This window comes from Amblyomma maculatum, chromosome 4 (genome assembly GCF_055883805.1).
Source record: "Amblyomma maculatum isolate TAMU_Amacu chromosome 4, ASM5588380v1, whole genome shotgun sequence".
Lineage (NCBI taxonomy): Eukaryota > Metazoa > Arthropoda > Arachnida > Ixodida > Ixodidae > Amblyomma > Amblyomma maculatum.
Window position 1 is genome coordinate 151,550,554 of NC_139347.1, and position 24,383 is coordinate 151,574,936.

A 24,383-nucleotide genomic window follows, 5' to 3' on the forward strand; every position below is an offset into this window, starting at 1 on the left:
CATGACGCTCTACGCCGTTACCCTGCTCTCACAGGCCTGGAGCTTACTGGCATGAACTACCTTCCGAGCCCCTTCGGCTATTTCGCCGGAATACAAAAGGTTTCTGTACATGCCTGTGACCGTTCCCGGTCCCTTCCATTTTGGAAGCATTTTTCTTGCGTGTTGTTCATCAAAGACCAGCACTGCCTCCCCTACCTCGATGATTATGTTGGAGGTTCGCTGACTGGATTAGCGGATATGCACATCCTGTTGCTTCTAACTGATCAACTCCGTTGTTTCTGGGTCTTGCCGCAAATGAGCCTTTAACTGCTTTATGTGAGATGTTGCTAAGCTGGGGGAATGCTTTTTTCGCCCGTCAATGCGCGCTTTAAAACAGCTAGCGGGCAGTCGGTTGCCGCCCGTAGAGCAGCTGGAAAAGGGGCCGTCCCCGTCGATTCGTTTGGCACCTTTCGGTAGGGCCTCAGGAGGAAAACGACGTACTTATCCCAATTTCTGTCCTTTTCTATTACATGGTACAACATGCTTTAAAGTTACTGTAGAAGCGTTCAACTTTCCGTTACTGTCAGGGTGGCCCGGGGTCAAAAACATTGGCGAACAGCCTAGCCTTGCCAAACTTGCTTGGTAAGCTCGGCAGTGAAGTTCGTACCGCAGTGAAGTCCGGTCCTACTGAACACCATCAAGAAGGCGTCATTCGTCGCTTTAGCACTACGAGAGCGTAGGCACACCAACTTTGGCCGGCGAGTGTACAAAACGATTATGCGCAATGTGTACCGGTGACTCCTCCGCGACGGAGTCTATATTAGTCTAATTACGTCGATGTTTACTTGCTCAAGTGGATAGTGGTGCCTTACCAAATGTCGAATAGGCACGTTATCTAACTCGCGTAGGGCTGATCTTGTTTGATATCCACGACAACTATCGCAATGTCGTCTTACGTCTTCCGTTAGCCCTGGTAAAGCAAAAATATACTTAATCCTAGCCTTGATTTTGTGGCACCTAAAATGGATTTTCCAGTTCGACTCATAGGACACGTCGAGGACCTCCGCATGCTTGGATTTAGGCAGCACAAGTTGGGTACCATTTCACCCCCTAGCCTGTTTATGCATTATAGAAATGAGGCAAGGACGGACATATTCCCTTTCCCGGCCTGCGCATCTTACTATGCCTTTTGCAAGGTTGCGTCTTGCCGTTGGTCCTCCCGAAACAACTCCGCCATGCTGTTCCTTCGTTGTGGTGTAGCTGGGTGTTCAGTTACCTCGCTTTCTTCAGCACTTAATATTTCCTCGTGCACAGAAAGCGGCGCGATTAGGGTCTCCTCGGTCTGTAGCGTAGCGAGCTCTGTATCATTTGTTCTCATGTCGCCCGTGGCCACTGCTCGAGCCTGAACTACTATGCCCCGCGACTCGCCTTCCGCATTTAAGACCTCCCATGCCTCCTGCGACAAGTAGTCAGTCTGTGTTACCAACTTTTCGGTGAAAACGCAAAGCAAGGGTACAGCTTCTTTCGCGCCTGCGAAAACTCCTCTGTCACTGCGTCGTCAGAGCTAATTCCATTGGTTTGGCTTGCACTTTTTTCCCAAAGGCAGAAATCAGGTTTATGATTTAGTGAGGTTCTGCCAGCTGAGGCGGCGCGACACTTTCCTTTACATCCGTAATTTCTGCACCTGTATCAAGGATGGCGCTGATTTTATCATCACTACAATTAAGCGCTACAGCTGTCAGCATAACTACGCGTGCCTCCTGCCCCATCCATCGCCACTGGCGCGGAGAGCCCATTCGCGTTTGTACCAGGTGTCTCAGGGGCTGTCTATTTCAAAATTGTGGACAGGTGTCTTTTATGTTTTCCGTGTAACCGCACCTGAAGCAGCCCTTACACCGCGCCCTAGCGCTCCATCCCTAAGCTATTCCACTTGACTGCATACCATTTTCTTTAATATGCGTGGCTCCCCTCGCGCTGGGACCATCTTTGTTTTAGCTCGGTTTACTATCTCGCACTGTTCTTACCTTCCATCTCCTCAAAATTTTGAAGGAGCCCTGTCATTTCGGCGGCCTTAATCCTCTCCTTCCCTTCCTGGAGGACTATGTACTCCAAGGCTTCATCTCACAGATGACTTTTCACTTAGTCCGCGACGAATAACTCTGTCAAACACGCTTAGGTTGTGACCCCTCAGGATTCCACGTATAAGTGGAGGTAACTGGATGCGCGTAACGTATGCACACCACCCCTCGTTTGATCTTTTGTGCGATTGTCGGAATCGACTGAGGTACCCTCCGACCGAAAGGTTGAGTTGTTCTAGCACCGTCGTTTTGAGCGCATCATAGTCTTTCTGATGAGATGTCGTGAGCCACGTTGACAAGAGCTAGACTTTTTCCCCTAGTAACGAATACATATTTGTCTCCATCTGCATCTTGCCACGTGGTGCGCCTGGAGAGTGCTTCCAGCAAATTCAAACAACACCAGAACCTCGGCGTCCGCCGCAAATTTCAGAAGCACTCATGTGAGCAGCTTTGAGAAGCGGCTTCACTTGCCATGGGCGTTCCATGCGTCCGATGGGCCTGAGTTCACTCCCGCGCCTCCTACCTAGCCTGACCTCTCGCAAGACCAATTTGGCATTCTGCTGCAAGCCTCTGTTCTCTAGCCAGAATTATATATAATCTGGCTCTCCGAGCAGCGCAGCTTCATTTGAACATTTCCTGCCCCTGTGGTCTCGCTGTCGTCTTCATCGCCTATTTCCCGAGATCTCTGCTTATCCGGGTTTAAATGACCAAAACATGTTTCCATACGACCTTCCCAGCATTATTCGGATGTAGCGGCGGCGTCAGTACAGTGGAGAGGTCTCGCCCCTTCGATGCGCTGTCGTCGCAGTCGCCGGCAGGTTGCCCCTGGTCTTCCTCTCGTCCTCCGGTGATGAGTTGCTGCTCGTTTCGTGCTTGGGTATACTGCTGCCAACTTGTGTAGACAGCGCTGACCGGCGAGTTTCATAGACACCCTGCATTCCCTAACCGGCTTCAGTCCCGCGTCCCTGGTTCGTTCTTTTGGTCCTTCCTGCTACCTCTCCTGGTTTCTTTTTCTGCTGCTTCTTGCTGCCTGCACCTGCTCTTTTCAGGTAGTCAATGCCTTTACTACTGTAGTCTTTACTCCTGCTTCCGCTTCCTTCTTTGTCTACTACTGATCCAGTAGAGACAAACCTGTCAGACTGCATCAGTAATACTACGCACGTTGTATCTTTTAGTTCTTGGTACCTTTGCACATGGGGTGCTTGCGTCAGGGACGGCCAACATGCCGCGGAAGTTGCTTGCGCCAGAAGCGCCCCGTGCGAGACGGTGTAGCAAAGGCTCGCACGCAGTGGTTATGAGTGGAAGCTGTAGATTTTATGTGTACATAGAATTTACAATATTTACAAGGGAGATTTCCGTTGGATCCGGCTAACCGGGAAATATGCCCTCCTCGTCTATAGCCAAGTTGCAGTGAATCTAAACCTAGTCCAGAAAAATACCTCGGCTTCTGGAGCTCGGTTTTAAAGATATGTAATCCCTGCTCACATATTGCAACAACAAATCACAGCAAAATGCAACACAATTTGTTCACAACACGCGACACGCGTCTCAAACATTGGCAACGTACACAAACCTCTCGCTAAGTGCAAAACACACATAAAACAAAGTTCAATTCAATTCAAATGTACAAACTCTCGTTGTGGGCTCGGCCCGGCAGCCCTTCTAGACCAGAAGAAAACTCTCTCTGCTACCTTGTCGAACTTACCCGTTCTCAAGCTTTCCGCAGATTCTTTGACCTAGGTATCTTACAAAATAAGTCATCTGCCGCACTCTACCGACCAATTGTCGCTGCTATACAATGGTCGCAATTTCTGTCGAGCAAAACAGGTTCCATTTCGCATTCACCTATTCCGTTGGGAACTCTTCAATATGCCCGCTCTCAGTGTCTTTTTGGCCTTACTGAGGTAGGACGTCCAAGGAGGCTCATTACGGTTGTCCACAGAGGTCACGTGCCTAATCCGCTACTCCTTGCGGTGGTTTTCCCCCTCCGTCTTTACGTACCTCCTACACGGTAGCGATTTGAGGCGTCTCCGGGCAGGCGCAGTGCTCGGCCCGCGCCTTTCTCCGAACGCGACCCGACGGGCGCCCCTTTCCCATTCAGGGACTGTGGACAATTATCCCATCCGTTGGCGTGCGCAATGGCGGGAGGCACGCGGATTTCCATCGCTCCCCGGATGTCGAGTTCTCTTAGACAGGCAGCTGAAGCTAGCCTTTACAATCGGGTAGGTCGTTTATGTAGATTAAGATATAGTGAGAGCCGAGAACTAATCCTTTTATGCACCCCACATTTTACGGACTCAAGAGGGGAATCACTGACATTAGTAGTAAAAAATTGCAGGCAGTTAGAAAGCAAAGCATGAATCCACTCAAAGGCATCGAAGCTTATGTAGTAGAATACTGTGGTTAACCTTGTCAAATTGTTTAGTAAAATCGATAATGATGCAGTCAATAAAAAACTGAATCCAGAAGTATGTGCACTTTATGTAAAAATTAGAAAGGGTGTGTATCATAGAGAACGTTTTTCGGAATCCGTCTTTAACTGATGAAAAATATGTTTATCCTCTAGAACGTTAACAAGGTGTGATAACTATTTCATGCTTCATAATTTTGCAGAGCACCGAGCGAAGTGATTACAGTCTATAGTTGAAGGGATTGTCTTTCTGGTCTTCATATGTCTTTGGACAATGAGGCAGAATTGTGAGGTTGGGTAAAAATGCGCAGGAGAATTATGGAGCTGTACTCAAACGGATTTTTTTGTTTAATTTCGTATTGGTAAGATTACCTCCGCAAGAAGAGATTCCCTTCCCCTCTTTATACCCTATGAGCGAGTATGACCAGACCTTAAGGATGGAGGAGGACTTTTTCCGGCATTTTGACTTGTTGAGGGGTCAGTTTCATAAACCCTGTTTTCTTCTGCATTGAAGTGATAGCACTTATCGTCAATGACGAGTTTTTTGTGGCGAAGCCTAACTTTTACGTCAAGTGCTTTCCCAGCTCAATAAGGGTTGTTTTTTTTTCTAGCGTGGTAGGTTGCCGGACTGAAGTCCTCACTCATTGATATGTATGTGTCTTTGAGCATAAAACGTTCGGAAAAAATAATACCCTTGCTTTTATATGGTTCAAAATTATCGATAAATGGACGCGCTTTGCCTTTAGCAAAACAGCCAATTCTATGAACTCCTGCAAAGTTATCAGCTGCCACTTCCAGAGACAGTTTCTCAGCAAGCGTTTCTAGTAGTTTCCTCTCAGAGTATTCGTTTTTTTTCAGAGGTATCATTTTTATTCCGTAAAAGATTAGGTTGTTGCGACGAGACCGGTCTTCGGCGTAAAGCCGCGAGCGTAATAAAGTGCTGCCTTTCTCCACGCGATCAACTGTTTTTTGCAGCTCATTTAGGTCACTGCGCCAATTATTCATGTGTTCCTCAACTTTTTCTTATCTTTCTTGGATATCAGATATTGCCTCGGACGCAGACAGCTGCTGTGTTTTTATATAACCAATGGTAATTTGATATTGTGTTCTGCACTTCCTCAATACGTGTAGGGCGCTAATTGAGACTTCTGACAGCTTTAGGAACATATGCTAGAGGATCGGATGTATCTTCTATACCAAATACCAGTACTACTTTCCACGTTCCCACATAAGAGTAATAGTAAATAAAAAAATGTTCTATGACGGCTTCTGGGCACGGAAGTACGATAACACACACACACATCATCATCATCTAAGGTAAAACACCAGCACTGTAAACGAAAGAGGTAAATAGCCTGCGTAAATATGAGAGAGGTGTGTGAACGTTGCATCCCGTCCGTGCCTCCGTGCACACTGAAGCCTGCTGGTGATAGCCGTTGTTTTAAATATCGTGCTGTCAATGCTGTTGATAGTGTTCTCAAGCTGCGCAGTCGTTCTCAAAATGCCTCGGTAGATGCCTCGGAAAACCATATCGGAGTGGTGAACTGCTCGCTGCGGACATGATTGGTGTCACTGGAGCACTGTGGCAGCTTCCGTTTTTTGCCGAACTGGAACTGAAGGTAAGAGGCCTGTAGTCCTCACACCAGACGTCGAGTGGAAAAATCCATCGGGAATGGGACGTTACGGAATGAAGCGGTGGAGTCAGAAGACCTGGGTTGTAGGCGCCTGTTGTCCAGGTGTTGCGGAGAGCGCCGTCGTCAAAATCAGCGACAGCACATCCAAGCCATTCACCGCCCAAGGCACCGAAAGCTGCTCAAAGATGAGAAATGTGTGTGAGCGTTTTATCCCGTTGATGCCTCCGTGGCCACTGATACACTGAGGCTGATGTATTTGTTAAGGCTTGCGCAGATCTGGCTATGCGACGGCAGCAAGACGACTGAGGGGAGCAGATGCCATCGCACATGTCAGTATGCCCCAAAGACGTTTGCGATTAATACGTCAACGCGGGAAATTAAGCGTATTTAAGCTAATGATTCCAGCACGCTATCGAGTTCAACTCGCATGGGGTTTACCAATGTGTTTTAAATTGCTGGTAAGGGCGGTTCTCAACATATTCTGCCACTGTAAAAGAAAATTACCGGCCTCCAACTCTCTTCTCTCTCTTGAGAATACACATATGGTTGTAGAGATTCGTGGCTCCATTACTGTTCATGGTTGCCTTCCCTTTTTTTCCAGTCCCCGCTGTGCAAGGATAGACTAAAGCGTCTCCCAACGGCGATGAAGAGCATGCGATTTTGCTCGTGCCCCAAGTAAAGCTTGTATAAGTGTATCAAACGAAGCATTATTCAGCATTCCCCTCTCCATTCCCTCAACAGCGTGCTCCGTCTATGGCGATCTTCCTGCTGCCGCGCGCAAGCTCATCAGTTACGGGACGAGTCCACGATTCGATGTGCAAGGCTATTCTTGTGTTCTATTGTCATCTCATCCTTCTATATAAACGGAGTGGCCCGAGTTCACTGCAATGAGAAATCGCTATGCTAAGTGCAATATCTTCGTGCCATTTGTTTTGCTACATGCAGTGTTACTTTATTGGCAGCATTACAACGTGACTGTTAAAACCAGTAATTGTTCCGTATCTATGCTTATTAATGCGAAAGCATTACTTCGCTATGTTCACAGATTACTGTCTGCAGACTTCGTCAGTAAAATCGTGTCCGCAGTAGTTATGAGTAATTGACAATCAGTAGAGGTTGAAGGCCTCGCCTTTAAAAAAACGGGTTCGCGAGCCATGGTCTCGCCCGACGAGTGACAAATCCAGTCTCTTAAAAACACTGGTTTATTCCGGATAAACAACAAAGCAAAACAAAGAAACATAAGGCGCTACTGCGCTGAGAACAGGCTGTTCATGTGCGCGACAATTGAACACCAACGGAAAGCGGGAAGAATGTCAGGGTCTTACCGCGGCGAAACCAAACACACTGCGGAGCAAATAAAACGAGCAATGGGGCCAAAGCGCTAACGGCGACACAAGAAAGATAGCTCCTCGCGGTACAGCAACTCACAGGAGTACGCCTAGGCTGTTCCTGCAGGCACTGCTTCCATCGCCGTGTCGGCGATCTTCTTTCAGTCGTCCGTGCACACCCTGCTGGCCCATGACGCTCGCCGGTTGCCCCGCACCGGTCTCTCCGCCAGGGCAAAAAAGCCACGCGCCTCGCTTCTGACGCGCTTATCTGCCCTCGTCTGTCGCCGCTAACATCACGCCCCCCCAAGATTATCTGCTTGCTCATGCGCACTCGCGCTGCCCGTGCAAACAATACAAATAGAAAGACGCGCGCGCGGTTTAAAACACCGAAAGGGGCTGCGGAGCCCCACAAGGTTAATGAGTGGTGTGAATCGATAGAGGGTGCGTTCATGTTGTTGCCGAAAAAATAATTAGGCCAAAAAGATAATTATGTAATTAATTAGAGGCAAAAATGTAAAAGTTGCCCGCAGCAGTTGTCAGTAATTGAGAAATGGTAGAGGTTAACGAGCGGTGTCAATCAATATAGGATCCCGTAGTGTTGTGTGCGAAAAATAATTAGCCAGTCGGTTAATTAGGTAAGTATATACAGACAAAACAAGCAAAAGAATAGGCGAAATTGTTCGCATTACCAATGGCTTAGCACCACATTTGAATCTATTAAATACAAAAATAGTTCATTAAATCAGTCATACAAGGTGATGCCAAGGATGTGACGTCACGCTGCGTGAAGTCGAGCCAAAAAAAGGCATTGGAAGGGACTGGCGTGCAATTTGAAAGTATCAAAGACTAAAATGGGTGAAGAAGTGAATTATTGTGACGTAAAGGATGTGACGTCACGCGACCGGGAAGCCGGAAAGTAGAGCTAAAAAAGGGCGTAGGAACAGATTGGCGCGCAATTTGAAAGTACCAAAGACTAAAATGGGTAGACAAGAAGTGAATTGGACGCAATCAGAAGCAACCAACAGCAGCATCTGTGCTTTCACAATACTGCAATGCAGATCCGGCAGTGCTCTTTCATTTTTTAAAGTAAACTTTTGGCCTCTTCGAGACAAGCATGCTCATGTATGAATATTGCGGCATGATATCTATGGCGCGTGTTGTAGGCACTGGTTTTGTTCAGCCTGTGATTTGCCACTAATTTATTTCCGAAGAGAAAAGCTGTTTAGGTGCGCTCTATTGATAAGTTCAAGCGTATAATTCTACCTCAATGGTGAAAATGGTGAGTTAAGCTGTTTCGCCAATTTGTTTCCACCCCTCCCACTCCTGGCTTCTTATTTCTTAAATGCGCTGCCTCTCGCCATTCTAGACTCTTGATTCTGAAGTCTTTGCCTGACGAAGCACAAACAGCAACAGTGCGCAATTACTGCGAGCTGCGTGACGTACATTTATTATTGGACCGCCATAACGTCATAACCTCAGGCAAATATTTCCGTCTTCATAAATTGTTTAGATTTATAACGTTTGCTATTTATTGCACACACGTCAGCTAACTTTCGTTTGTAAGCTCATGATATTCACGAGAAAACACGCTTCTTTCAACGCAGCTACTAATTTAGACACATCTGCTGATGATTACTTCCAAAAGCTCTGCCATCTACGCCGACAGCAAATAGATGCCGCGGTGCAGCAAGCAACGTGTCATTCTGGCATTTACAACCGACCTTTTAGTGGAATGACGTAGCTACATACAATGCGTTCCTGAGTGATTTTCGTTCCACAAATGATTATGCCGAGGGATGTTATTAAACTGGGAGCGTACAATTTTAAGAATATGTCTCTTCGCTGAAGACTAGTACAGAAAAATTGTCCCACAAACAACTCCGCGAACGTTTCAGACAAAATTATATTTCACAGCTTTAATGTGGAATTGAATCAAATAAACAAGTTTTTTTTTATTTCTGGTCGGCTACAGCTCATGCACTCGAAGTAAAATATAATGCGGCCACCAAGCACGCACGGGATATGTTCCTACGTATATTGCAAAATTTACCCGTAGGAGCTGAGATTTTTTGAAAAACAGAAATATCCTTGGGAAATAAATTTGCTCCTCTACGTAGATACGTAGAGTTTAATAAATTTGATGAATATAACTATCACAAATGAGGTCTACAAAAAGTTCCTTTTGCGAAACAGAGACCAAAATTTGTGTGAACAAAAGACATGTTTAGAGTACTATTTATTACGGACACTGCTTACCACTTTCATTTAACTGCAGTACGCATGCAAAACTATTACTGCGAAATCAATTTGTATCGTATGAATGGCGTGTACAAGAGCTGTGGACATAGCATGCTACCAGAGCGTGTCCGAACAAACTGCCAATTTAAAAAGAAAACGCTCCTGCACTGAGTTTTAAAGCGAAAGCCTTTAGTTGCTCATACTGTCGGCGTCGTTCGTTTGGTCACAATTCAGCTGTCAGTCTAATTACGTCATGATGACGTCGTCAGAAAAATAAAAATGCTGTCCCCAACGAGTATTGCGAACCTCTATCCCTTAGATTCTGAGCCGAGTTCTGTAACCACTTTTGCCACTTTTTTTTTCTTCGTTCCCACTTCTCAAGAAATTAAATAGAACGCACATGAAAGCATTCACATGCCGCCTATCGACAAATTGGCGTAGGCTTTATTACATTAAAATTCTTCAAGCGATGTTGATAGGCATTCATTATATAGACCAACACCGATCTGTGACGTAAGCACGGTGTAGTGCCAGCGTGGGCCTACTGGGGCTGAAAAGTAGGCTTAGCTCCAGTAAGAATACATGGAAGCGAAATATTCCATAACAGTTTTCTAATTTCACAGGTCATCCGTTATGTCATTATTCTGTACAGAGCAACCATGAATGCCCTGGAATAGATCGTGGAAGTGTGAAATCTCATTACCGAGACAAAGTATCTTTTAAACACCGCGAAACGTATGAGGGTGCGAATTCTCCTTGTCTACCTTGTAGATAATAGTACTGATGGTAATGATGCTGCAATTACTGATAACGACAATAGTGACATTAGTAATGACAATGAATGTTCATTTTGTGGATAATGATAATGAGAGCAAACGCGATGCAACATCTGCACCAGCAAGCTTATGCTTTGGCATTTCTGCAGTGGAGATTCAACATTGCTCACGGAATTTTCGAACCCGCGCATGAAAGAAGAGATCTGCTTCCTTGATACACCCACTAGAACACTACACTACTGTCGCTTTTCTTCTTTACTGTTTGCAATAAAAATGTTCAACGTTCACTCAAGGAACATCGTGAAGTTTGATAACTTCACAATGGTCAAGATAAAAACTTCCTCACAGACCCCGTCTGGCGTATGCAACATTCTGCACCTACGTACTTGATTGTGTACTCATTTGAAATGTTTTCTGCTCGACGCCTTCACTATTCAAGTCGAAGTTAGAGCCCCGAAAGTTTCCTTGTTGTTGTACACAAACACACAAAATGAGACAATTCTGCAGCTGAGCCGAGCCCTTATTAGCTGGGGGAAAGCATATACCATGCCATAGATTTCTTCGAGCACATGGTGACACCAACGTTGACACGGCGACAAGATTAGGCAGCTACGTCTTTAACAAGAATCATGATTATCATCTAAGGCTTTTCACTTATTTCTGCCACTAACGTTATCCTGTGATAGGTGCGCCCACTTGAACCCTGCAAACATCTAAATCTCATCCACACACTTAATTTTCTGCCACCCATGTTTAGAATTTTCTTCCCTTGGAATGCAGTTTGTTATCACTAGCGACCGTCGATGATCCTCTCTGTGCATAACATGTCTTGCCCATACCCATTTCTTCTTGATTTCGACGACAAATCCATTAATGTGAGTGATGTTGCTGACACACAGTGCACGCTTCCTATCTGAACACAGCATCTACCATTTTCCGTCCCAATTAAGGCTATTGGTAATGCTCTGAAGTAAAGCACAGCCATTTTCGTTAGCCTTCAAGGTTTAGCCGAATAGATGTTTAGGACGGACACATGCCATTGCTTCGTTAAATGTTTCCTTGCTGGTCATGCGTCAAGATCTCCATGACGCGCCACTATCCTTCTTTTCCATGTACTACGCAGGCCCTACGCCATTATAAGATAATGTTATGCAGTCTTCGTTTTGAGTCGGGAAATGCATGATGTCGCGAGCGACTGTCGCCACAGCCCAATCACAGTTTATATAAAACTACAACACACTCGCGCAGTGAAGCAAACATCGTCTTCATGAAGTTCCCATTGCGGAACACTGTCGCACTATGCAGTGAACGTCATCTTCAAGATGTAGATTTGTATGCTCCACGACTTCATGCAACCCAGGCAAATACGCCTTAGACATACACGATCTGGGTTAGTGCGTGCGAGGTCAGCGAGCATAGTACCGGCCGAATCCACCAGGTGTTGCGAAAGAGCTCGCAATTGCTATCGCGTTCCCTAATGTCAAAGGAATTACGTACACTCCTGGAACTTTTCCTGCAAACAGAGATCCTAAATTTTATGTAACAACATATTCCATAACCCATTACGTAGCTCTAAATAAGTAATAAAAATCTTTATTTATAATACATCTGATTCTTTTTATTTATATCATTCCACACGGAGGCAAATATTGGGAGTATTGGCACTGTGTTTAACGGAGGCAGTCTAAGACTTTTTGTGACAAAGAGCATAAACTGCTATAAGTTTTATGCGTGCCACTTAAGCTTAAAGTCTATAGATAGACAAAGTGTATATTATAAGCGAACACCAGATCCTCGAAGTGTGCGAGTGTGCCCCCATTTTAGTTTATAAACCGCACCTTAAAGCTGCCTAATTCTATTTGGGAGTCCAATTGAGCGTCGCTGACAGGAATATTTGTCAAGTACATAGCTCTAAATGGCATTGCGAGAGAGCGCAGTCACTCGCAGTAGTTCAGGAAAAGCTACCTTTGATGGAGATAAAACTTCACGAGCAATTGTTCAATTGGACTCTGTTTCTTATTTAAATACATCTGTTGACTGCGAAATTGAAAGAGAACTTGGACTCAATATTTTATACATCATCGTCTGATATCGATGACTCCAGGGTTATGTATTGTCAGCCCTCTAGCACCCACAACATCCTTGGTGGCCATTGGCTCATTGGCGACAAGACCTCACCTTTGGCGCCTTATAAAAGCCATTTGAGCCCGGTGCTGTTCATCGTGTGGGAAAACTAACCTCGAATGCTGAATCAGCTAAATTTTGCGTTCTGTGACCAAACACGTTTTAATTCTGTGTTCATGCTATCACGCAGATATCAAATAGAATGAAATGAAACATGGTTACGGATTCTTGCCGAAATTGTCCCTATGTATTATTTGCATATTTATTCTCATATGGAGAATAGAAAATATGAGGAGCAGCTAATTAGAATCACATGCCAAATCAATTATTTCGTGGGGCATAATATATTTCCATAGTCTCTGGTATTGATTAACCCTTATCATATCTTCCACAATGTCCTGACTCGCAAAGTACCAGTCCTCGGATATAAGGAAACTAACCATTTGTGCGTATCCCATGGAGCACAAAATGGGCAATGAAGTTGGGGCCCCAATGGGCTGAATACGGGTTGTGTAACGGGGCCCGATGTAGGCCTGAAATGAGCTGCCGACAAAATCTCCGATGGATGACAAATGGGAGCGATGCAGACTACCCTCATGGAGCTGCCTACATTATTTGCCCTTTAATCAAAGCGCACGCCTCGAAAATTCTCCCAATGACTGTACTGCGGACAGATTTCAGCAGCCGCTCTTGATGAAAGTATATTTTTTATTTCGGTTACCTCTATATTGACTTGGGGCTAATGTGGGTAATACTAGAACAAGTGCAGCTTGCGCTGGCCCAAAATATTCAGTTAAGGCGCCTATTAAAATTATTGACGCGCGACCGCTTGTCCAAAGTTCTCCCAAAGAATACATGCACCCCAGAATTATGCACAGATTTTTTTCATGTGTACCCTTTTTAAAATGGCCCACTTAAATTTCACAATATCATAGGAGCAAAGCGTCCTCACTGCTTTCATATTTTATCTAGTTAAGGCTGGTGGGCTGTGCGGTTTGAACGGTAATAGCGTAGGGAGAGTTACAGCCTACCAAGGGCGACCTCTTAAATAACAAAAGTTACGTGTGTATTGGGCAGCAATTTTAGCGTTATATAAAAGAGCGCGTGAAACAAACCTTGGGATTTTTTTTATTGACTGAATATGATTACGATTAGTATCAGTTCAGTTGAGCCGTTGAGTCATGTCCAACTCTTCGTGACCCTATGGATCATATCACGCCACACTTTCCGGTCTCTCACTATCCTCCTAACATTACATAACTTTATTAGCAGCGCCTCGAGGATGCCATCTAACCAACGCGTTTGCTGCCTGTCCCTTCTCCGGTGACTCTCAACCTTTCCCAACATCAAATCTTTCTCCAGCGACTCCTCTATTCTCATCAGATGACAGACGTAGCTGAGCTTTAACGTTAGAATTTGACCCTCCAATCAACAGGCAGGGTTTACGGTCGACAATATCGACTGATTTGATCTTCTGGCTGTCCAAGAAACTCTCAAGAGACTCCGCCAGCACCGCAGTTTAAAAGCATCAATTCCTCGGCAGTCAGCCTTCTTCACAGTCCAACTCTCGCATCAATATATCACAACTGGAAAGACCATAATACAAGTTATACGGATATTGGTTGCCAGTCTAAAGTTTCTACTCTTTACTAGGAGGTAAAGGCTAACCATGGCTCTCTTTCCCTGAAGCAGGCGTCTCCTAATTTCATGGCTGCAGTCTCCTTTCGAAGTAATCTTGGAGCCCAAGAAGAGAAAATCTGTCACAACTCCCACTTCTTGTCCTTTGATGCTCCAGGACTTCATAGGGCAAGCCGCCTTGCTCTTTCTCTTTTTAATGTTCAGTTTAAGCCCAATCTTCTCACTCTCTTCTTGTACGCGCATCAGAAGTGTCTTGAGTTCCACTTCACTTTCTGCCATTAAAGTGGTGTCATCCGCATAGCTAAGGTTTTTGATACGTTTTCCAGCATTCTTCACTTCAGCTGAAGACTCATCCAGACCGGCCTTCCTCATGATGCACTTAGCATATAGGTTAAATAGGTAGGACGACAGTATGCAGCCTTGTCTCACTCCTTTTTCAATTGGAAACTAATCAGTTTGACCATGACGACTTCTGACTGTAGCCTCTTGCCCTTCATACAGGTTCCCGAGGAGACAGATGAGGTGAATTGGAACTCCCATCTCTTGGAAAACTTGCCACAATCTGCTGTGATCTAAGCAGTCAAACGCTTTCGCATAATCAATAAAGCAGAAGTAGATGGGTTTCTGGAACTCTCTTGCTTTTTCCATGATCCAGCGAAGGTTGGCAATCTGGTCTCTAGTTCCTCTGCCCTTGCGAAACCCAGCTTTCACGTCCGGAAACTCCCGATCCACATATTGCTGCAGCCTACCTTGGCCGATTTTCAACATCACCTTGCTACCATGCGAAATAAGCGCGATCGTACGGTAGTTGTAAAAATCTTTGGCACTGCCATTCTTTGGAATGGGGATGTAAACTGACCTCCTCCAATCCTGTGGCCACTGCAGGGCTGGTATAGACATTATTTATAACAGTAAATTAGGGAAACGCCTCATTAAAATAAATGGTAGAAAGAATGCTTGTACGATCATAGGCGTAAGTTCCGTTGCAGTAAGCCCCGCTATGGCCAATGTAGAATAAACACAGTCATTGAATCAGCATCTCAATTCGATCGAGCACAATTTCGATGAAATCAGGCCGCATTTAGGTTGCGTCAACTCATACCAATTAATAATTACGCTGTTACTATGTAGAAAGGCAGATATCCGTCCTCAACAAAGATGATATGACACCTGAAGCAAGTTTATGAAGGCGGTCACAATTGGCCAAGATGATGTTTTTCGCGTCATAGGTCAATGTTTTCTTGCACGGCCTCCATATTCGTTAAAAATGACCGTTTTCTGCAGTATGTCGGCAAGGCCGCCTTCTAGCCGCATTACAGGGGATGTGAGAACTGAAGAGGGTTACCATAAGTGGCATAATTTGGGCTTCACGAGAACTTATAAAATTAAGCTCTTCTTGAGATTCACCCCAACCTCAAGTAAGTAGAAGGGACCCGTTGAAGCGGCAGACAGACAAGCCAGTTTCATTTTTGCTCCGCAATGGCTGATGTAGGACATGCGGCGGTTTCACGTGGCCGGCCCCATACCGGCTCGGCAGGGCTTTGTTAAACATAGCCAGCATTTAGGTTGGATATGCCCTTCAATATCTGACAAAGTATTCTGTTTTGTCTCCAAGAATGTGCTCTGCGTAAGTGCGAGCAACACCGATATGGCGCTGATGTAGAATAAACAATGGTCAAGCCCAATTCAGGCTTACTTACTTTTGCGTCATCACGGATCAATGATTTTATTACTGGGGTCTCACATCCCGTGCTACCCAGTACTAATTGCTCTCGAACGTAACTGATCGGACGGAACATCGACAGGGCAAGAGCAGGGAGCCTGCTGTCTACACTTTGCCGTTTAAACAATGGCGACGACGTCATATATGAGACATCATGATAGAATACTCTGATCCACAAATCCTTTCCATTATATATCTGAACAAACCCGAATTACGTTCCAATTAAGCACTTGCGGTATACCATCGGGGCACTTATTTTCTATCAAATTGCTAGGAAGCCTGTGTGCATGTGTATGGCGACCACGACCACCCTTTTGAAACGTTACCAACTCATTACGAACATATTTGAAAAACTTAACGCGCTCACGTCCATCCTATGGCACTCCAGGCTACTCCAGATGAACGAGAAGCTGAGAAAACGGCACACCCAGGGGCTATGAATGGGGGCCCCTGGTGGGTCCGATGTAGGCAATGCAGGACAGCCCCGGTAGGCTGAAGCCGTAGGCCGAAGGGGCTGTCGACATAGCCCCGATGGGCCCCACTAAGGCCCGATGCAGGCAGCCCTTGCGGTGCCACCCACATTTTTCCGGCATTGCCAAAAGGGCACATCCCACCAACTCCCCACGATGGTCCTACTTTAGACAGATTTTGGCAGCCGCTCTGGATGAACTTTTTTTTATTTCGGCTAGCCCCTCAGATAATGACATAGGACCGATACGTGTTCTACAGCGCAAGCCGCACTTGGGCTTGCCCACGTTATTCTCATAGCGGTCCGACGCAGGAAATTGATGGAAAGCCCTAGTCCAAGTTTTCCCAATCAATATTTAAGCACATATTTAAGTAATTATTTTATACATGTCTCCACTTTGTAAACAGCCACAATATTAAATTTTAAAATAATTCATCAGATTCATCTAGCCAAACGACTTCATGTAAATCTTGTTTAGGCTACGGAGGTGAGTGTTCTGAACAGTAATATTGTGCTGAGAGCTGCAGGCTGTCCAAAGCAACCACATAAGGGGCAAGAGTTAGCAATCAGTTTGTTTTAGTATTTTTAGCGCAATTTGCATGAGCGCGAGAACTAAAGCCATGTAAAGTTCTAATCGACTAGACGTGGCAACAACTGTTATACAAATCATCTATAATAGTAGTTTAGGGCAACATCTAATACAAATAAAGGTTGGAAACAATGATTACGCAGTTGCACACACGCCTTCTAGCCCCATTACGGTCGATGTGGGACCTACAGCGGTTTTGTGTGGGCAGCCCCAATTGGGCTGGGTGTTGGTTTTGAACCTAAAGCCCACTTGCAGTTGCACGTGCCTTCAAATTCCCCACAAGAGACCGATTTTGGTATCATGCGGGCCCTCCCGCCTTCCAGTCCCATTACGGCCCATGGGGGATATAAAGCAGTTTTATGTGGGCATCCCCAGTTGGGCTGGGTGTTGTTTTCGAACTTAGAGCCTACCTGCTGTTACAAGTGCCATCAAAGTCCCTACTAGGGACCAATTTTGGTACCATGCAGCACGCCCGCCTTCCAGTCCCATTACAGCCTATGTGGTACCTAAAGCGGTTTAGCTAAGACTGCCTCATTTGGGCTTCACGAGGACTTGCCCAAATTGAGCTCTTATTCTTATTTCACCTGCCCTCAATTAACCTACAAGGGGTCGATTGGGGCAGCATGTGAGCATGTCCGTTTTCTTGCCCCACTACGGCCGATGTTGGTCCCACAAAGATTTAATGGGGGCGGCCTCATTTCGGATCTATGATGGTTTTCCCATAAAAAGCCCACATTTAGGTTGGATTGCCCTCAAATATCTGACAAGGGACCCTTGTGGTCTGGATGCAGGAGTGTGCTCTGCATTAGCCCAAGCAATGCCGCTATTGGACCCATGCAGGAGGAACAAGGGCAAGCCGAAATGGAGCTTACCCACTTTTGCCCCATCGGGGACCAATGCAGGTTTTATGATGGTTGCCCCAGCCCCACTTGCCTGCATCGGACCTACTGGGGCCCCACATTCTGTGCTACCTGGGCACGTCTAAGAAGAGGGTAATGGTTGGGTACTGGTTATTAGGTAACGTTCCAAAGCGACTCAGTCTATGGAGACGTTGTAATGAAGGACACCGGATATCTCGACTACCATGGCTCATTTAACGTCCATTGACATCGCACAGCACACGGACGCCTTGCTTATCCCCTGCACTAAATAGTGGCCTCCAAGATTAGGATTCAATTCCACATTCTTGGGCCTAGTAGTCCAGTGCCCTAAGCACTGCGCTACTCTGCTGGGGTAAGAGGAAATGGAAGAGCAGAAATTATCAATAAGTTGCTGACCAAAAGACAACCTTGTTTCGGATATACAGATGATTTCAATGGAGTGCCCCGACTAAAAACAAAGACCGGTAGCCCTGCCGCTAGTTTTGCGCATCCGCAAGCAGAATTGGAAATTTACCTACTGGTATTCCTGCACCAGCAGCCTAGAGTGAAGGCAGCTTATTTCCAAATAAAAGCCGAATGGCATAAGAATTTGGGTTATTGCGAAACAAGTACTACGACAGGTCTAACCGCTCATCGCGGTGTTCCGTGTCCGTGTCCGTGGTCCCCTGGCATGAACTATTAACTTCGGTCTCTCGTTTCACATCGGATGATCATGTCAGAGTAAGCCTGCCAGGACTTTGGCATTTACGTTACCCCTATAGGCCAATAAGGCATGTATGTACGGCTTGGTTAAAGCGGGGCTTTACATGTGGGCTGGGGAAGAAGGAGAAGAAAAGGAAGAAAATGAAAAAGGGAAGGAGGAGAAGAAGAACGCTGAGTCCCCCGCAGCTAATTCTTTCGCTCCATATTTGGTTAGCAGCATTGAACCCTTGTAATTGTTGTTTTCAAATTCGCGATTTTTCAATTTATAACTTCACAGTGCTGCACTGAAGCTCAAAAAAGTCTTCCTCTTCATCATACCAACTGGAATACGGCCGCAGCGTTTACATTTTAACGTGATAGCGTTAAGGGCCATTTGTCGCAGAAAAGCCAATGCCCGCATTGTCTTTGAAACGCGAAAATAAAAACAAACTTTGCACAAATAATAAAGTGTTTTGTGGAAACCCGCGGAGTCTATTTGGGTTCCGCCGCAGTGCGGAGAGCACGCAAAATACTCCCCCCACAGGGCCACATTGCTTGTCTCTCAAAAAAATTGGACCTAACGTATCCATTGCGTTATGACTGTCAGCAAATATTTAGATGCGTCATTAGAAAGAATTCAAATACGAAGTAATAATTAAGCGAGTAGCGCAGAACATGTCTGATTTCCTTACCTGCGATGCGGCGCTCACAAGGAGACTTCCTTCGACTGTACGGCGCTGGCGCAACAAATGGCGTGAGATAAGGGTAGAAAACATTTGATGATGAGGAATTTAGGGATGATACTTGTGAAAAGTGAACGCACTTGCAGCACGTCTGACCAGGGTGTTTTTTGTCAATGATTGAACGTTTTATATTTGTGCCGAACGCAACGATGTCAGAGAGCGAAATAAGGCTTTAATTGCACATCATCAAGCATTATCTACCTTCTGGAACACTCTTTCTGTCATGAATAGTGCATTCGAGAGACAGGGAAATTGACGAACATAAAACTAAATGGTCATTGGGTAGACAGATAAAAATCTCCCGATAGCAGTTTCCACAGTTTTCAGAATTTCAATCAGAACTATCATAACTTTGATGGAAAAAAATTATGTATTCTCTAGGCAGCATTTAAATCTTCCCGATACAGGAAAATATGAAGGAATATTCAATCAACATATTTAGAACATTGGAAATAAAGGAATAAATAACTCAAATCAACATTAAGATCCCTTAAATGTATTGAATCCGTTCAACAATCCAGTGGTAATTGCATGGTTTGCTCACAGCGCGTGCATAATCTATATGCCCCCACCTGCAGCATAATCTGCATCTGTTTTCCAGATCATATTTACTACTTATCGCATTGTGCTTTGTTTGCCCTTGAGTTGTTTTTCTTCATAGAATGTCATGCTTAGTAGCCGTGGTTTAGTGTCATTTGTAATTACTCTGTTTATTGGTCCTTTCATCCTCCTTGCCAAATGTTCTTGGTAACTATAATCTGTAGCTGTATTCCTTATCAGGCTTTATTAGAATTTCTGTCTCCTTTCGAGAAACGCGTGTCGGCATCGAAGGCGCTTTACGTGCCGACTCCTCATCCACCCCGCATTGTAACTTTTTTACTGCTGCTGGTTTTCATTTTCTTTTTCAGGCCGCGAGATCATCGATTCGAGGCTAAAAATTTATACCCATGGAAAGTCTTTCACTTCTTGCCATGCTTATATTTCCCTCCTCCCCCTTCCCTTCCCTGGCTTTTCTGCCTCAGAAGCAAACAAGTATTTAAACCTCCGCGAGTGACAATGGGTCGCCCAAATGAAGACCAGTCCCCTTGTCGGAAAATTGGCTCGGCTTTCTAAAAAAGAATGCCCCTCAACCCTTGTTCAGTCCTCTTTCATACTTTCTTCTTCCATTGTAGAATAAGAGCGAGTAAATGGCTAAAAATATGAAAAAACCTTCAACAAGATGTGACGGATAGCATCAGTTCGCTAGACGAGCCAAGGTTTCGACAAATCGACTTGTCTTTGTATGCGCAAATCCACTTGTCGAAACTTTGCTCGGCTTGCTAACTCCGGTTCCTCCTCAATTCTTGTTCACAGATCTTTCATAGCGTCTTGCATAACCAATGGGCCGGCTCGAGTTCACGCCGCAGCATAGGTGACCAAGCCCGCACGTAGGTGCTCCAGCGGTTCTCTACAGAGCTCACGAAGCGACACTTTGTTACATCTGCTGGGCTTCGTGCTCTCCGGCTGCGCTGAGGCGATGCTGAAGAGAATTAAAATGAAGTAGAACGTTACCATGAAGAGTAGCAGTAGGGCGCTACGATTCCTTCCGCTGAACACCTCTTCATTTCACTAAACAATAGGACTCCATAACATGAAATAAATGACTTTCTTTCCACAAAACGAAATGCCAGCCACACCTAATTGGCATGCTGGTTCGATTTCCTGAATGGATATTCACACCATGTAATGCAGAACGCGAAGCATGCTAAATCTATTAAGGTTCGATTAGCACCAGAACTCTTTGGCGAGAAAGCACATCGGCTGCCAAAAGTCGGCTGCTCAAAATGCGGTAATAAATGCATTTCTCAAAGGTGTTGCCTAATTAAAGGAGGAACTAGGCGCGGCAGAGATGGCAGCCACTGAAGAGCCCATGGGTATTCCGGAGCCCTCAGTGTCAAACACCAGACGTTCGTATGAAGCCAATACTAAAATCATTTAAAATGCATATAACTGCCTGGACAATAAAAATATTGTGAGACAGCACTTGCACAAAACGTCTGTTCTATTCCAGAACCAGCTGGCACACAGCGCGCGACGCTCCCAGCAGCAGTCAGCGATGATGATGATAATGATGATGGATCCATACAGATTAAAGAGGTGAAAGTTCACGCGTTGCGCTCACACAAATCCCCCCGACAAAAGAGCGGCCACCCTGCTCGCTGATTACAGGGATGAGGGACGACGGGCATAGGGCTTCATGCGCGAGACGTGGACGATCTCTTCGGAGCGACGACGTCGGTCTGCGACGGTGTGCGAGGGAATAACGCGATAGTTCACCGGAGACGTTTGTTGGAGTACTGTATAAGGGCCAATGTAACGATGGAGAAACTTCTCACACAGGTCAGGAATGCGGATTGGTGTCCACAGGAGAACTTCATCACCGGAATAAAAGGAGGGAGTTTGATGGCGTTGATCATACAGGGCTTTGCGTTCTTGTTGAGCATCTTCAGTGTTCAAACGGGCAAGTTGGCGACACTGGGCCATACGAGTGGCAAACTCTTCGCCCAGAGATTCAGACGTAGAGGGAGCAGAGAAGAAAGTAGTGTCCAGTACTGTCGATGGTTGACGGCCATAAACTAAAAAGAAAGGGCTATAACCAGTAGTGCGCTGAACAGCGGAACAGCTAATGAGAATACGAGGAGCACCATGACGCAAAACTATCGCACGCAGGAAAAAATCGGCGACTTCAGAGGCGGCACCGGAGCGAAGAGGTGCGATTTCAGCGTACCGCGTTAGATGGTCGATGGCAGTGACAACAAAACGGTTGCCGTCTGATGTCAAAGGGAGAGGACCAAACAAGTCAATGGCGACCGTGTCAAAAGGCACAGATGGGCAAGGTAGAGGTTGCAGTAGGCCAGCAGGAGGCGATGTTGAACGCCTGCGATGCTGGCAAGACGGACATGATGAAATGTATTTGGCGACGCTGGCAGAAAGCCCAGGCCAGAAGTAGCGGCTCTTGATACGGTCGTAAGTTTTAAAGTGGCCTAAATGTCCAGCAGTGGGGTCGTCGGGGTAAGCCTCCATAATTTTAAAACGAAGGGAGCGAGGGGCAACGGGTACACAGCGTTGACCCGTAGGGTGATAAACGTCGCGGTAAAGTGTTCCATGGTGAAATCGGAACCGACGAAGCTGACGGCGCCAGCAACTGTTTGGGACAACTGATTCTCCACGGAGGCGAGCGATGATTGTGCGGCAGTAAGGGTCAGTCAGCTGCAGGGACGAGAAATCAGCATTGTTCTCGAGTGGAGCTATAGCGATGGGTGCAACATTCAGGCGGCGAGCAGAAGGCTGACTCGGATGGCAGCAGGGAGAGGAGACCGTATGTGGGGCCGCGTCAGTAGGTAGCAATAGGCAGCGGGAGAGGGCGTGAGCGTCGAGGTGTTTTCGCCCAGATTTATAAGTGATGGTGAAGGTGTATTCTTGAAGACGTAGTACCCAGCGACCCAGTCGACCCGATAAGTTCTTCAGCGATGACAGCCAACAGAGTGCGTGATGGTCTGTGACAATGGTGAAGTGGCGGCCATACAAATAAGGTCGAAATTTTTGAACCGACCAAACAACGGCGAGGCACTCTTGCTCGGTAATAGTATAGTTACGCTCAGCTGCAGTAAGCGTACGACTGGCGTATGCGACGACTTGCTCTTCAGACACTGCGTTGCGTTGCAAGAGAACCGTGCCAATACCGTGGCCACTGGCGTCTGTGTGAAGTATGGTGGGCGCGTCAGCGTCAAAATGGCGAAGCACAGGGGTGGAAGTGAGTGCCTGCTTGAGAGCTGTGAAGGCGTCTTCACATTAGGACTTGGGAAGACACGAGCTTGTGTAGCGGGGCAGCAATTGTTTCAAAGTTCCGAATAAACCGGCGGAAGTAGGAGGCTAAGCCAAGGAAGCTGCGAAGATCTTTCTGACGTTGGGGCCGAGGAAAATTAACGACAGCCGTAATTTTTTCGGGATCAGGCTGGATTCCTGCCTTACTGACGACATGGCCGAGTACTTTGATGGTCTTACTGGCAAAGTGGCACTTCTTGGTATTCAGCTGAAGCCCCGCCTGGGCAAGGGACGTGAGGACATCAGTGAGACGCTGCAAGTGCTGAGTGAAGTTTGACGAGAAGACAATGATGTCGTCGAGATAACATAGGCAGGTTTTCCATTTCATGCCGCGAAGCACGGTATCAATCATGCGCTCAAAGGTGGCCGGCGCATTGCAGAGTCCGAAAGGCATCACGTTAAATTCGTAGAGACCGTCGGGGGTAGAAAAGGCAGTCTTGTCCATGTCTGCATTGTGCATAGGAATTTGCAAGTATCCCGAGCGGAGATCGAGACTGGAGAAATACTCAGCGCCTTGGAGACAGTCTAATGCGTCATCAATACGAGGCAAAGGGTAAACATCCTTGCGCGTGATCTTGTTAAGTGCCCGGTAATCCACGCAGAAGCGGACTGAACCATCTTTTTTGCGAATGAGGACCACAGGTGAGGGCCAAGAGCTCGTGGATGGTCGGATGACATTTCTAGCAAGCATGTCAGCAACTTGCTCCTCAATGATTTTGCGTTCTGCTGCTGAAACGTGATACGGCCTTCGTCGAACAATAGCAGAGCCGTCCGTCTCAATGCGATGAGAGGTGACGGAGGTCTTCCCCAACGCTGAGGCGCACACATCAAAAGACTCTCGGTGCCGCAGGAGGACGTCTAGCAGAGCTGTGGACTGCTCGGATGTAAGGTCAGGGCTGATGGCGGCTGCGAAAGCAGAGGATGTCGGAAATTGAGGCTTGGCAGGAGGTGGTGGTGCGCTGGAAAGTGTATTGAGGGGAATGGGATCGCAGTCAAAAATAAACCCAACCGTGGCTCCTCTGGGCAGTAAGAACGGCTGGAGAGTTGTATTAAGGGCCGCAACGACCGCGCAACCGCGGGTGAAGGAGGTGAGGCACGAGGCAAGAGCTAGGCCGTCGGAGGTCCACCGAGGAGCGGGCATAACGAAGTCTTCGCCATCGAGAGGGTAGTCCAATGCCACGATGATCAGCTGCTCGCGTCCTGGGGGCAAAACGAAATCAACTGCTGC